Source organism: Coregonus clupeaformis, chromosome 19, assembly GCF_020615455.1.
Source record: "Coregonus clupeaformis isolate EN_2021a chromosome 19, ASM2061545v1, whole genome shotgun sequence".
Taxonomy (NCBI): domain Eukaryota; kingdom Metazoa; phylum Chordata; class Actinopteri; order Salmoniformes; family Salmonidae; genus Coregonus; species Coregonus clupeaformis.
In genome coordinates, this window is record NC_059210.1 from 5,124,838 (window position 1) to 5,141,174 (window position 16,337).

General features: G+C 43.8%; 1 long non-coding RNA gene across 1 annotated transcript; it reads right to left on the reverse strand.

The window, feature by feature from the left end:
- Positions 1-1,994: 1,994 nt before the first annotated feature.
- On the reverse strand, positions 1,995-13,436 carry LOC121531308. The gene is made up of 4 exons (XR_005994121.1): positions 13,367-13,436; positions 3,305-3,380; positions 2,480-2,574; positions 1,995-2,080 (listed from the first exon to the last, which is right to left on the reverse strand). It is a non-coding gene; the product is annotated as an uncharacterized LOC121531308 (long non-coding RNA).
- Between the last annotated feature and the right edge of the window lie 2,901 nt (positions 13,437-16,337).

A 16,337-nucleotide genomic window follows, 5' to 3' on the forward strand; every position in this document is an offset into this window, starting at 1 on the left:
CATATTATGAGGCATGTCTTACCTCGCTTCAAAGTAGCCTATTAGATCTCCTCTCTTTCAACATTTCTAACTGATATTTTCATCTCTGTCACATGAAACCGCTCGCATGTGCGATGCCCTTTTGACAACTGTGTTTTCCCGTTAATTGCATTATGGAACGAACATTTGAGCATAGCCTACTACCTTGTATGCATTGCTGCGCTTATAATGTGAATAAATAGTAGTTTATCAACATTTTAAGCTAAACATTCTTATCTGTTTCATCAGACTCATTGCTTTTTAAAGTTATTTTATGTAGCCTAGGCCTACTGGTTGTGTGAATTTGGGAACTATCGTCCCCCAACTGTCCCAGAGTCTGTTTGGAATACGCTATTTATTTCTTGACAAGCTAACCAATAGAATAGGTAAACTTTTCTACTATGGGGGATAGTAGATTGACATAGGGTAGTGATTTTGCTGTTCGTTACTCATCTTGTTGGCTGAGGATAAGTAAATGTGGACAGTTAGTCTAAAATCTTTAAAGTGTGCATCAGAATTTGGTACAAAGGACCGCACATCGTTGCATCCTCAACTTGCATGTTCTGTTAATACGAATGACCATAATCTAAATGTGATTTCTGTCATTCTGAGCACCATGGGTGGACGCCCTAATCAGGTTACGCACCCAATGCATATGGGTCTGTCAGATTTCTCAAATGTCAGATAAATTAAAATGTCCAGCGGAAACCATGGTACTATGGTATGCTTTACCACCCCTGTGTCACACACACACACACACACACACACACACACACCACACCCCAACACTAACGCCCCTAACGTAAATAACTCTTAGTCATGCAATGAGTCCCTATAAACATAACAACAGTATATCAGTGTAGTGGGGCTCCATCATAGGGCCAGGGTAGGTTCAGCCAGGCAGGCTGGAGCTGGGGGTAGTGGGCTGTATTTGGCAGGCAGACAGACTGGAGCTGGGGGTAGTGGGCTGTATTTGGCAGGCAGGCAGGCTGGAGCTGGGGGTAGTGGGCTGTATTTGGCAGCCAGGCAGGCTGGAGCTGGGGGTAGTGGGCTGTATTTGGCAGGCAGACAGACTGGAGCTGGGGGTAGTGGGCTGTATTTGGCAGGCAGGCAGGCTGGAGCTGGGGTTAGTGGGCTGTATTTGGCAGCCAGGCAGACTGGGCCTGGGGGTAGTGGGCTGTATTTGGCAGGCAGGCAGGCTGGGGCTGGGGGTAGTGGGCTGTATTTGGCAGCCAGGCAGACTGGGCCTGGGGGTAGTGGGCTGTATTTGGCAGCCAGGCAGACGGGCTGGGGGTAGTGGGCTGTATTTGGCAGCCAGGCAGACTGGGGCTGGGGGTAGTGGGCTGTATTTGGCAGGCAGGCAGGCTGCTGTAGCTGTAGTGTTATCCTGTACGGCTGGCGTGGTTTTAATGGACATGTGGAGTAAAGCCCTAATCCAATACCAGGGCCAATCAAGCAAGTGTTTAACCATGTTAGCTCCCTTGTAAGCTCCATGGGGCAGCCAAGAAATGGAGGAGGAGGAGGAAGAGGAGGAGGAGGAGGAGGAGGAGAGGTGGAGGAAGAGAGAGGAGGAGAGAGGTGGAGAGGAGGAGGATGAGAAGAAGAAGAGAGAAGGAGAAGGAAGGATAGAAGGGTGGTATGCATTGGAGCAGGAGAAGGAGGAGGTGAAGAAAGAAGGAGATGAGGAGAGAGAGAGAGAGAGGGAGGAGGGTGTATGCAGAGGAGGAGGAAAAGAAGAGAGAAGGAGAAGAAGGCGGTGGAGGAGAGGGAGACGGGATGGCAGCGTTGTGCATACAAATACTAGTGTGTGTACCAAACACACATATTCAAACATATACACACTCACACACTACGTATACACACTATACACACTGGGGATCACTTGGCAGAAGATTTAGTCTAGTCCAGCCTTATCGTCGTTCCTGGCTGTCTCTGTTTGTGAGATGAAGGGGCACAGTGAGGAGTGACAAGAGTTTATCAGATCATCTCTGGCCTGGTGAGTTTTCTCTGGTGGGTTTTACCTGGGAAAAACATTCCTGGTTTCCCCAATGTGAGGTCTAGTCTGGGAAAAGAAGGAGAACAGGAGAGACACGTTATGGGAAAAGTCAAACTTTGGACGAAGCAGTGCAGCATTTGTTAGTGTTTCATGTCTGTGACAGAAATAGAGAGAACGAGAGAGCGAGAGAGAGAGAGCGAGAAAGAGAGAGAGAAAGAGAGAGTGCAAGAGAGAGAGAGAGAAAGAGAGAGAGAAAGAGAGAGCAAGAGAGAAAGAGAGAGAGAAAGAGAGAGAGAGAGAGAAAAAAAGAGAGAGAGAGAGAGAGAGAAAGAGAAAGAGAGAGAGAGAGAGAGAGAGAGAGAGAGAGAGAGAGAGAGAGAGAGAGAGAGAGAGAGAGAGAGAGAGAGAGAGAGAGAGAGAGAGAGAATACTAAGTAAAAAGAGAGCGAGAGATTTAGTGGCCCACCTCCTCTGTAGCTCCTTGATGCGGACCATCATGGTGAGGTGTCCCTGGTTGTACTGCTCCATCACGTCCCTCACGTCGTACGGCTTCCTTGCTTGCTGTGGAGCAGGAATATTGTATTGTAGCAACACAAACGCAACACACACAGCACATTGTCACCCATGGTCATCCCTAGGGAATCCCTCGGGTGAACACAATGCTTTGTTATTGCAGTGTATATTCACGATGAGGAAGCCAAGGGAAGAGGGCTTGTTCAGTAGGCTTTCACTTGTTGTGTTGGGTGAGTTGTTTTGTGTGAGGAGAATGCTATCTTGTGACTGAGGTTGCATTATCCAATAAAACATGATTAGCCAGTATGGTGGGATCTTTTTTTTTTACAGAGCAATAATGAAGTAATGAGAAGATGGTTGAACGTGAAGACTGAAACAGTGGCCTGGGTTTGTTGGAGACTACAACTACATTCAGATCATAAAGAGAGTGACTAAAGGCCACGTGAGGCCATTCTGTGGTAGATGCCTAGTCTCCTACAGCTGTGCAGTGGGAGATTCTAGCCACAGAGGCAGAGTTTAACAGGGTTCCCATGATACTGAGGCTGAACTGACGACAGGCCAGACACAGACATGCAGGTGCAAGTTGCAGGCAAAGACACCATATCACACACACACATACATTGTGCACGCACCCACACATAGTGTACACACACACACACGCACACACACACACCAGTCCTGTAGCTGCACAACATGCCCTTGTGCTAACCCTCGCCTTCCTAAGCAACCACAACACTCTACAGAGCCTATTCTCTCTACCCTCCACCCTGTCTTTTACCTGAAATTTCTGTCTGGCCACAAAGTACTTCATTCTCCGGAGTACTTTGACTGCTGCTTTGTGGGCGTGAGACAACCTGAGGGAGACAAACAACATTTGGTTGCACTGTTGAGAGGAGAACTGGCAAGAAGCATTTAATTGTTCATGACGCTGTATCCTGTGCATATGACAAATAAACATTGATTTGATTTGTTCCAGCACACAAGGGGTTAAGCCTGCAGAAGTTTCCCCCGTCTCAGTTGTATTTCCTTATAAATGCAACCTGGCTTGTTTTCTGCTCTGAAAACAACAGAACATTTGTACAACTTGCCATTCTAATCGGCTTGTACTGCATTCATTTATGCAGAATGTGTGTCCCATGCAATGGCAAAACACATGTGGCCTCGAGGGCTAGGAGAGTCTCCCTCCCTACCACACACACATACACACACACAAACACACACCCACAAAAGACACCAACACTCACACACAAACGTATGCACGCACGTGTGTGAACGAACACACACACACACACACACACTCTCAAACACACACACACACCATATGATCTCATCCTCTGGAACTAAACAGGTTTCTCATACAACTCATGGATGTTGAACTCTGATGAACTTGTTGTTCCTCTGTAAGTTTCGCCACATTAATAAAAACTGTTAATTTGTGTCCCTCTGTGAATCTGGAAGAACAAAACAGCTTGTGTAATCTGAGTCACACACACACACAAACACACACACACACACACATACACGCAAAACACACACACTGGCTCAACTCGCCTCATCTGTGTCAACAAATGGGAAAACCACCAGCACTAAACTAAGCACCATAACAGCAGACACTATACACTAGCTATAGCCACAAGGGCACAGACCCACGTCTTCCATCACGCAAGTGCTTTGGATGATGTGTTGATGTTCGCTTGGCTTCACTGTCTAAGCTGAAAAACACAACAAGATGCACACAGATCTGGTTAAAAAACTAAAATATGTTGTTGTGAGCCAAATGTGACTGTTGTGGATGAGACGACCATACATGGGTGTACGTGTGAGTATGATACTTAGATGTGTGTGTGAAGGCAAAACTTGGGTGGGTGTTTATGTGCGGTTCGACTGCTGACAACTTCCATGGGTCATGAGGTCATGGCTAGAGGACGACCACAGAGCAGTAGAGGAAGTGGTGACCTGCTAGCTAGATCTGCAAATAGGCCCTCAGAGTCTATTCTAAAACCGTTCTGATTATTTTGGTCCATGTATAGAATGTGTGCCCTCTCATTTTACAGTTTAACATTCATGTAGTGGTTTCATATTTCTGTACTGTTATTATAAGCGGGAGGTAAGCTTGGCTTCTTCTTTATATGGTGTCGAGTAAAGCTTAAACCATGTATTTAGATTGTAGGTAGGTATTGTAGTTAGGTATTGTAGGTAGTTTATCTAGGTAGTTATTGTAGGTATTTATTGTAGGTATGTATTGTATTCGGCTGAGCCCGGTGAAGCACGAGGCTAGCTAACCCACTACCTGGACCAATAAAGCTAGCTAGCTAGCGGGTAGCTACTGGTAACTATTAGCAACTGTGGATAGTTGTTTCCAATGTTATTTCACGCTTAAGAGTACCTGTAATTATGCCAGCTAGCTACCTACCATTCAGCTGTTTTTATAACCTCATTATCTGAAAAGTTAACGTTAGGTAGTTAGTAGCTACTGTACTCGAAATTTAGCTAGCTTGTTGCTACCTGGATAGCTAACTAAACAATAGCTGTAACGACCTAGCTGTAATTGTTTGGAGACGCTTTCTCTCCATTGGGACAGACGCGAACTGGCTAAATCGATTCAGTAGCTAGCTTTACACTTAACTAGCTAACAGTAGCTACTAAGGCTAAGTTATAACCTACATTTATTGTAATTTTATTTTTACATACTGGTAACCAGAGTCGTTCAAAAGGAATTCAAGACATGGGTGACTAGTTAACATTAGCGTGGCTCTCTCTGTGTGTTTCATACCGTGGGAGGAGGGGTTGGTTCGTTGACAGAGAGCAATGGCTAGCTAATATGCTAACTATTCTAGCTAGCTAACTAACTGGCTGAATAAGTTGACGACGTACTCACTCAAACTGTCAAAACTAACCCCAAAACTTTACACACAATTGAATGCACCAATTTGTAAGTCGCTCTGGATAAGAGCGTCTGCTAAATGACGTAAATGTAAATGTAAATGTTGTACTATGTTGTCTCTGTAATGTAGGTACTTTGTGCTAGAACTGTAGACTGACTGTGAATAATGCTCATTCAGTGAGAACCCATGTATATCTGTCTGTTGCTTCTCTGACACTAGCTGTGCTGACAGATCAAAGAGAATGCAATCAATTCAATGTGGATTTTTTTCTGTCTTAAAAGCGGAGCTGAAATATCTGCTTTTACTTTATGTGTGTTTTAAAACATGTGACCCTTAGCCTTCGGCCCTATCGCTGACATCAAGGGGGCTGGCAAGCCGCGGGATGGCGTTTGGAGTGTGTCTCGAGAGACGCCGTATTAACGCTGAGCGACGCCACCGGATTCTTTAACAATCAACAACATTCTTAAGGAATTCAGAGAGGGGACACCTTGTAAAATACCACAGAGATGAGAAATGGGCACAGGAACAAATGAGAGACAGAAGACGGAGTTGAATGTGGTCCCAAATCCCCAAAACATCCCCCCATAACTCTGTGTGTGTGTGTGTCACACTTTGCAGGGGTCTGAGCGTGACTGTGGTGAGAGATAAGGTCTTCTCTGCTGAAGTGTTCCACAGCAAATGAATGGCTCCATTCTGAAGGCAGCAGGCAGCAGCCCTTTGTGGGGGGATGTATGGGGGGACAAGACTTGTTATAACTGCTGCGTCCCAGCCCTACAGCTGGCTAGCTGGTTCTCTGTGAAGAAGCACACCCTCCCGCCTTTGTGGAGTCAACAAGCCCGGTCTGAAGACTTCATTAGAGGGTAGGGACAACAAAAGGACTTAACAGACAATACACTGACAGGGGCCATAAAACATATGGATCAAAGCAGACTGCTGGGACTGCTTCCCAAGTGCGAGTTGTATATTGAACATAATTGGGAAAGAAACACACATGTAGGAAACAGAAAACACGTGCAGTTTTGATCATGGGACTGTTTCCCCCCTCGCTTCCCAAATGCACACACATGTTCAGCAAGTGACCGTGATAAAATAATAACATATTTTACACAACTTAAAGTCGGCCTGCCCCAGATGCGGCGCTCAACCACATTTGGCGCTCAGCAACCTTTGGAATGTCAGCTTTCCCACGTCTCTCTCCGGTTGATGACTCACAACACTTGCTGCTAATCCCATTCTTCTTATCTTCTCTTCTCCTCTTTTCTCCTTTATTTATCCCTCTTCTCACCAGACCAGAGCATTTGCCACACAACACAATGCATCCCAGGGCTCCTCTGGAGTCAGCAAGTATTTAATCTCCCACACACAGACTTCAATATTGTTTTTATTGTCCTGTGCCGTATGATTTCAGGGCCAAGGGGGATGGTTGTTTATTCCAGTGAATACCCAGGCTTAAGACTGCTACAGTCTTCCACAGACTCACCATTCTTCACCAGGGCTACTGTGGCAAATTAAATTGGGTACAGTGTTGAGGAGAAATGAGTTGGTGTGGTCCTTTGAAATCCTGGACAGATTATAGCCACATGCCCTCCATTGGAACTTGGAAGTTTCTCTCTTAATAAAGCTTTTTTGGTTGCTTTTTTCAGGTGGTTACTTTAGAAACGTCATAGTTGTCAATAGCAACAGTCCTCCTCTCTGCTGTTCCTTGGCTGGAGCCAGTCTAATATCCTGTCTGTGCTTCCTAGGAGCACACAGTGTAATAATGTCTGGGGACGGAGTCTATCAGGGGAAAGAGGCTTTAGAGTCTAGAGTTTCAGGTCGATGGTCAGAGCACAGCAAAGGCACAGGCCTGTGGTCAATGATCAGCTTTAAGAGGGGTCTTTGATCAATGCAAGAAACAGACACCCACAATATTTCTGTATCAAATCAGAAGAGGCCCCTGATTATCCCTCCACATTACACTTGAAATATGAGAGGGGTTTAATTAGCAGGGAGCCAGTAACTGCCTTTCATGTCGAATTCAGTTGGTGTGTTGTTGAATCATCAGAGAGAGAGAGAGGTTGTTTGCATGCAGGAGTCTGTCTCTAGTCTCTCTCTATCCTGCTGTGTGTAGTTCCTGGTGATGTGTGTTGTTGGTTAGTTACTGAACACTCTATCTCTCTCTGGCTGTCTGCTCCAGTTTTCTTTGTGTCTGCAGCCCCCGTCAGAGACAAGCAGGACCGATCAATAGGCCTTGATCACACTATGTTTGAGATGTTTGAAACAATAGCAGACTGCATTCAGCGTGGCCTGCTGGTAATGAGCACGTAAACACATGAAAGCATGTGTATTTAATAGCTGACAACAAAGAGAGGAGAGGCCGTGATTTATGTGCCGTGCCATGTCACCACAGCAGAAATGAGGAACAGTAGGGCACAAAGCCTGCTGCAGCCTGCCACATCTGTCATACATTTCTGTCTTCCAGATACACTGGAGGAAAGGGCTGGTTGACACTAGCATGGGGTGGTAGAGTACTCAGTTTCTCACTCTCTATATCCCACACACACATAAATATACACACACAACCACATGCTAGTATCACGTGAATACACTCACAATTACACAAATACGGGCACACACATGCACACACACACAAACAAACCACTCCACCACCCTTGTGTAATTCCAAAGGTACTACAATTTGTGGTTTGCTTTCTAAATGGTTGAGAGAAAACACAACAAAGGAAATTGCCTCTAGAATGACTGAATATATCATTTTGACCAGAGCCCCACCCACATTTAATGAACCCACTTTCACAACGTGTTATTACAGAGGAGAAGTGGAAAAGGCACCTCGTTGCAGATAGGGGAGAACGCTCGAACCACACACAGTTTGAACACGTACAGAGTGGAACAGTTTAACTTTGACAACCCTGAAACCTGTGCTTGGACAATACCAGGAAGAAAACCTCAAGTTAAGAACACACGTACACGCACACACACGCGCACACACACGCGCGCACACACACACACGCAGAGCAATAAAATGATTGTTGGACAGGCTTTAGTGGGTAATGTCTAGTTCTCAGGTGCAGGCTACAAACATCTACAGACCTCTACAGACCTCTACAGACCTCCAGACTACAGTAGGTCCTGAGTCCTGCTCTCAGAGTTCAGCTGACAGAAACAGTAAAGGCACTTCGGCTCATGTCCGTGTGAGTGTTAAAGGAAAGCTCCACCCAAAAATGCATCAGATGATTTCTGTATTTTGAAAGTTACATACACTGTATCTTGAAACCTTCAGTGCTGATAAGCAAGACATTTTGGGACTATTTCAACAATGGACTAATGAAACAAATACCAAAAGATAGTTTTTATGTGGAATTGTCCTTTAACTCATTATTTCCTAAGGGCTAACTCACAGAGTAGGCTACATTCTTATGAATGTCAGGACATGTCAATAGTGGATCTGCTAATGTACTACAATACTACTACTACATGTAAATCACTTCTACTGCAGCTTTAGTTATGCAAAACAGCACATAAACAGGTACATGATGGTACATGTCATTGAAACAATTATGTTTGTACAGAACTGGATTTTTCACTTTGCATACTTTGACTGGCTAGATACAGTAAATAGCAACCAATCCACAGGTGAATAGGCCAACCAATTTTTGAAATACAGTTTTATCTTACTTATTTAACAATGGAAAGTCAAAGAAGAGTCAAAGAACTCGCTTAATGATGATATGTTTGTGAGTGAAAGAAAGAAAGAAAGAAAGAAGCTATGACCTCAGCTTCACAAAATCCCCTTCATTAGGAAAGTGGTGATGTTGGAGGTTACCTAAGCTAAGGAGGTTATTCAACAAAGGAGCTGGCCAGAGCAGAGCAGAGCAGGGGCTATTGCTTCCATAGAGAGAGGAGGGGAAGGGGAAATGTCTATGGTTGGTCTGGGGCATAAACAGCCCTTTAAGTCAGTGTCCCAACACTTCAAAGGCTGGCTCACTGACTGACTGACTGACTCTGCCATATAAGGAGGGGAGGAGAACCACCATCCACACACATGCATGCAAGGGCACTAGGAAACCGAAAATTATCAACACCGACCATACCAAACTAGGGCACCGAAAATTATCAACACCGACCATACCAATCACTTATCGCAGACATAAGTAGCCTATACTAGAGAAATGTGAAGTTTGAAATGAAATAAGTTTGCTAATTTGAGTGATTTTTTATGGGACAATTGATGGTTACAACCATCAAACTAGCAGTAGTTGTATAAAGGATCATAAAAAAATAACTGTGGTGCTCATTAATGTTATAAAGTTATCGTTCTATATTGTTATCGCATCAATTCAGCCAATTTACCGCGATACAGATTTTTGTCCATATCGCCCAGCGCTAATGGGCACACTCACATTTGAAGGCACATACGCAAACAGGCATTCACATGCACAAGCACATCCACATAGAAAAACCGACCTGCATACCTTCACAGCATGCATACATAAACACACACATACATTACACAATCATACACACAGAAACACAAGTCTCCATACCTACACATATACAGTAAACAAATATAGACCTCCACACCGATGCACAAACACACGCTTCCCCTCCCTCCCCTGTCAGCCTGGGCTACAGGCTTGAGGAGCGGGGTGCAAGGTTTGGTGATGTGGTGGGGAGCATGTGTGCATGTGTGTTTGAGCGTGCGTGCACATGCATGCATGTGTGTATGTGCACGTGTGTGTGGGTGGGATTGAGAAGGTGGCGAGGAAGGGGAGGGTTTCTCCAGTGGAGGACAAGCTAGAGAGAGAGGTGCCGAAGCAGGAGTTATAATTCATGGTCTAATAGGATTTGGTGCTGTTTAGCAGGATTAGTGCATGTTAGAGAAATACTCCCTTTATAGCTGCCAGTCAGGGGGTCCTGGAAAAACACCACACTGGACACTTGTTTAAAAAAAAAAAATCTGTGATTACCCCCTCCAGCTGAGGCCCCTGATCAGTAAAGTGTCTTTCCTATTGTCGGCTGTACTGGGATTAAATTGGCTGCTTCTTTCATAGGCGTATGATAATCCGAGCACATGAGTCCAGTGTGGGGATGTGAAGAGGGGGACTGTGTGTGTGTGTGTGTGTGTGTAAGAAGTTAGAGGGAACAATTAGAGACACCTTCTTTTGGGGGAGCCAGGGGCTGCTGGAGGTGCAGTCACAGGCTTGCCCACATTCGTTCAGCCTGACTTAGCTCTCTCTATGGGCCCAGCCAGAGGAAGGGAGAGAGAGAGAGAGAGAGAGAGGGCGAGAGGAAGGGAGAGAGATGGAATAAGCCCAGAAGGCAGAGAGAGAGGCTGACCCTGCGCCTCCAGAGCTGAGGGCTTCCTTTCAGAAGCTAGGCGGGATTATAAAACCATTCTTTCTTTGAAAGAAGTTATTCTTCCATTCTTGTTTTTGTGGTAAAATGGGTGGGTGGGGGGGGTGGGGGTCTGGCTGACATTAAAGCCTTGTGTTTAATTACTCTTTTCTCTTCTGATCAGTCCTTTTGTTCCCCTTCAGCTGTGGGAAGGCCTGGTTGGCTTCTCTACAGGGTGGGTGTGTGTGTGTGTGTGTGTGTGTGTGTGTGTGTGTGTGTGTGTGTGTGTGTGTGTGTGTAATAGAGAGAGTTATAAAGAGAGAGAGAAAGAAAGAGAGGGAGATACTGTAGGCACAGCGAGAAAGTTTGGTGTATCAAAACGTTCCCTTCACTACCCGCTATGTGCTCCCTCCATCCAGATCTGTAGAGGGAGACACCTGCCACTAAGAGAGAGAGAGAGAGTGTGTGTGTGTGTGTGTGTGTGTTGTTCATGTTCTCTCACTCCCTCTATTTCACTTTAATAGTTTCCCATTACTGAACCAGCAATGTATTTTCGGTAACATTTTATTTGCCACATAGCGTCCTAACACGTTATGACACGGTGATAACCATGTCATAACAGCTGACATAACTTGTCATAACCTGTCATAATATGATCATAACACTGTTGTGACACATATATTTTGACCTGTGGTGACACGTAGTGCATTATTTTACATTTTAGTCATTTAGCAGACGCTCCTATCCAGAGCGACATACAGGAGCAATTAGAGTTAAGTGCCTTGCTCAAGGGCACACAGACAGATTATTCACCTAGTGGGCTCAGGGAATCGAACCAGCGACTTTTCGGATACTGGCCCAACACTCTTAACCTCTAGGCTACCTGCCGCCCATTTTAAATGTAAAAACCCACAAAACCTACCACACAAGGCAAACCACTCCATTTCACCATAGCCTACTTGTAAACAGTATGGTTATGTTATATAACATTTTCTGAAATTGACCATATTCATTATCATTGTAATTGTGCACATATTTATGTCAGACATGCACCTACACCAATGCTCTGTTGCTGAAGACTGGGATGAATGCAAGAGCAGATTTCAGGAGCAGGACAAAACACTATTTTTGTGACTAATGACTGACAGAAGGGCATGTACATGATAGGCCTATCTGGCTTATATGATTATGATGGCCATTATCCTTCTTGACAGTGTCATAAAGTGTATTTTCTTAGTCCAAGTAAGGTGACACAGAATGGTCATAATGCTTCATGACAGTGTCATCAAGTGTATTTTCTACAAGTTATTCAAAAAACTGACTGTAAAGAATTCATAAAAATAAAAATAAAGGATTTAACTCTAAATCGCATTATTTATTCAAGTTTGTTTCTGTAGCCTCACTCAAGGTCTTTACCTCCACCCATGGATGCAGCAGATGCATTACTTTCTCTGAAAAATATGGCTCAGTAAAGAACAGAAATCAGAATAGAGTATGCCACAATGCAGTGAAATCTGAAAACTAAAACTTAATACCAAATATATTATGAGAATAGCAAACACTTTCACACATTTTCAAATACATTACAATCCCGTTTTAACATAGCTAAAGCTAGCTCTCTGTCACACCCTGATCTGTTTCACCTGTCTTTGTGCTTGTCTCCACCCCCCACCAGGTGTCTCCCATTTTCCCACATTATCCCGTGTATACCTTCGTTTTCTGTTTGTCTGTTGCCAGCTCGCCTTGTCCCGTCAATACCAGCGTGTTCCCAATGCTCTAGTTTTACCTAGTCTTCCCAGTTCTGACCTTTCTGCCTGTCCTGACCCTGATCCTGCCTGCCGTCCTGTACCTGCCTGACTCTGATTTGGATTACGACTCTTTGCCTGCCTTGACTTACCTTTTGCCTGCCCCTTGTTCAGTAATAAACTCTGAGACTCGTACTATCCGCCTTCTGTGTCTGCATCTGGGTCTTAGCCTGAGCCGTGATACTCTCAACTATTCATGTAGCTAGCAAGCTAATGTTAGCTACCCTATCACTAAAGATTGTGGTGTGCAAAACAACTAAATACACCCATGCCTTGTTGAGGCAACAACAGTACATCTGATTCACTGTATATATAGTGATAATTGTACAAACAAATTCTAGAAGAGGCCTGTGTATTAAATGTAACAAAAACCCATAACAACAAGTAGCTAGCTATGGAAGGCTAGCGCCTAGCGCTGGGTTGGCTAACGTTAACGCTAGCGGTTAGTATGTAACAGTTAGATACACATTTCATAAAAAGTAACTTTATAATATACTTATCATTAGCGTGGATCATATGTACTCATGTAAATACACTTAATACGAGCCATCGTTTGTAAAAAATGAATAAAACCATTAAGAGCCAAAAAGTTTAAAATGAAAATACATTTAATCTGAGAAGCCATCTTGTCTCATTGATTTACATACAAATTTAGCTAGCTTAGTTTGGCTACACTTATATGAAGGGAACAATCTAACTTGTTTTTTACTCTGTCAAAAATTATACATAAAGATGACGAGAAAACTCCTCACGGATTAGATAAACATGTTATCTCTAGATTAAAAAAACTAAACCATGCTTATAAATGTTACAAACCTGAAAACAGGATGAATAAGAATTTTTGCACTGGGCTTCTCTTCCTCCTTCTCTTCTTCCAACGTATGAGGTGCGCACCTGCAGCTAACAGTTTGAATGTCTCCCCCTAGTGGTAGCATTAAGTATACATGTAGCTATATTAAACCAAAACCATGGAGGACTACAATAATAATGTTGAGAACAAACAAACTTTGATTCCAAAATATGGAAATGTATAGAATCTATCACAGGAGGTTTTTTGTCCTGCTCCTGCATTCATCCCAGTCATCAGCGACAGAGCATTGGGCTAAGCACATGTTTGACATCAATGTGTGAATAATTACAATGGTAATAAAATGGCAAATTACAAGTAGAATGGAATGGTTTACCTTGTGTGGTAGGATTTGTGGGCTTTGACACTATTATATAGGTGTCATTGTTCTGCTAAATGACTAAAATCTAAAATGTAAAATGTATAACCATCCATAAAATATTGCAATATATGTCACAACATGTCTAAATATACAGTACCAGTCAAAAGTTTGGACACACCTACTCATTCCAGAGTTTTTCTTTATTTTTTAATATTTTCTACATTGTAGAATAATAGTGAAGACATTAAAGCTATGAAATAACACATACGGAATCATGTAGTAACCAAAAAAACGTTAAACAAATCTAAATATATTTTATATTTGAGATTCTTCAAAGTAGCCACGCTTTGCTTGATGACAGCTTTGCACACTCTTGGCATTCTCTCAACCAGCTTCATGAGGTAGTCACCTGGAATGCATTTCAATTAACAGGTGTGCCTTGTTAAAAGTTAATTTGTGGAATTTATTTCCTTCTTAATACGTTTGAGACAATCAGTTGTGTTGCGACAAGGTAGGGGGGTATACAGAAGATAGCCCTATTTGGTAAAAGACCAAGTCCATATTATGGCAAGAACAGCTCAAATAAGCAAAGAGAAACGACAGTCCATCATTACTTTAAAACATGAAGGTCAGTCAATACGGAACATTTCAACAACTTTGAAAGTTTCTTCAAGTGCAGTCGCAAAAACCATCAAGCGCTATGATGAAACTGGCTCTCATGAGGACCGCCACAGGAAAGGAAGACCCAGAGTTACCTCTGCTGCAGAGGATAAATTAATTAGAGTTAACTGCACCTCAGATTGCAGCCCAAATAAATGCTTCACAGAGTTCAAGTAACAGACACATCTCAACATCAACTGTTCAGAGGAGACTGCGTGAATCAGGCCTTCATGGTCGAATTGCTGCAAAGAAACCACTACTAAAGGACATCAATAATAAGAAGAGACTTGCTTGGGCCAAGAAACACGAGCAATGGACATTAGACCGGTGAAAATCTGTCCTTTGGTCTGATAAGTCCATATTTGAGATTTTTGGTTCCAACCGCCGTGTCTTTGTGAGACGCAGAGTAGGTGAACGGATGATCTCTGCATGTGTGGTTCCCACCATGAAGCATGGAGGAGGAGGTGTGATAGTGTGGGCATGCTTTGCTGGTGACACTGTCAGTGATTTATATAGAATTCAAGGCACCTTTAACCAGCATGGCTACCACAGCATTCTGCAGCGGTACGCCATCCCATCTGGTTTACGCTTAGTGGGACTATCATTTGTTTTTCAACAGGACAATGACCCAAAACACACCTCCAGGCTGTGTAAGGGCTATTTGACCAAGAAGGAGAGTGATGGAGTGCTGCATCAGATGACCTGGCCTCCTCAATCACCCGACCTCAACCCAATTGAGATGGTTTGGGAAGAGTTGGACCGCAGAGTGAAGGAAAAGCTGTTGGAAAAGCATTCCTCATGAAGCTGGTTGAGAGAATGCCAAGAGTATGCAAAGCTGTCATCAAGGCAAAGGGTGGCTACTTCGAAGAATCTCAAATCGAAAAAATATTTTGATTTGTTTAACACTTTTTTGGTTCCTACATGATTCCATATGCGCTATTTCATCGTTTTGATGTCTTCACTATTATTCTACAATGTAGAAAATAGTAAAAATAAAGAAAAACCCTTGAATGAGTAGGTGTGTCCAAACTTTTGACTGATACTGTATGTGTCATGACAGTGTTCTGACAATGTTATATGACATAGTTAAATAAAATGTTACTGTATTTTCAGTGTGTGTGTGTGTCACACACCACTTTCTCTCTCTCTGCTTCCTTAGGGCAGGAAATGGAGAGAGGGAAACTGTTGTGGCTTCCTTTGTATGAGCAGTCACCCTGCCAGGAGAGAGAGAGAGAGAGAGAGAGAGAGAGAGATATTAAAGGGAGTGAGCGAGAGAAGAAAAAGAGGAAAAGGCTCCTGACAAGCAGCACTTATCTCCTCCCTGGGGGCCTGAAGGTAGGAGGCCCTCCTAGGCCCCGTCAGGAGCCCCACTGCCCCTCAGCCATAAGAGTGATCCATCACACACACACACATGCACACACACGCGCACACACACACACCACAGAGTAATTAGACTAGCAGCAGGGTCACTCATCCGAACAAGGTGCAAGTGATAGACAGAAGGGCTGTCTCTGTAGGCTGGGCTGAGAGGGAGATGAGAGGAGAGTCACGGGAAGACAGGAGGGAGGTAGATTTGGGGCACTAGTAAGGGCTCCACTAGAGTGGCATGACACCCCCTCTCCGTTGTATGGGTAAGGGTGGGGTTGAGGAGGGGGAGGACTAGTAATGAGTCGCGCATAACTCCAAATCTGAGTTGGTAGAAACTATAGCATACAGAGAGTGTATACTGGTAAACAATAGAAAATAAAATAAGAAATACTTCAACCAGGGTGAACCTTTGTGACCAATGGGGAAAAAAGTATGGCAGGACGAAAGGAAGATAACTTATATTCTATGGAAAGTATGCCAAAAGGCAAAAGAGCTGAAGTTGCAATGAGTCAACCTGACTTTTCCAATCCCCTAATGAGGAGAGAGAGAGAGGAGAGGATACCATTACAGGTAAGGGATATGGTGGAGCC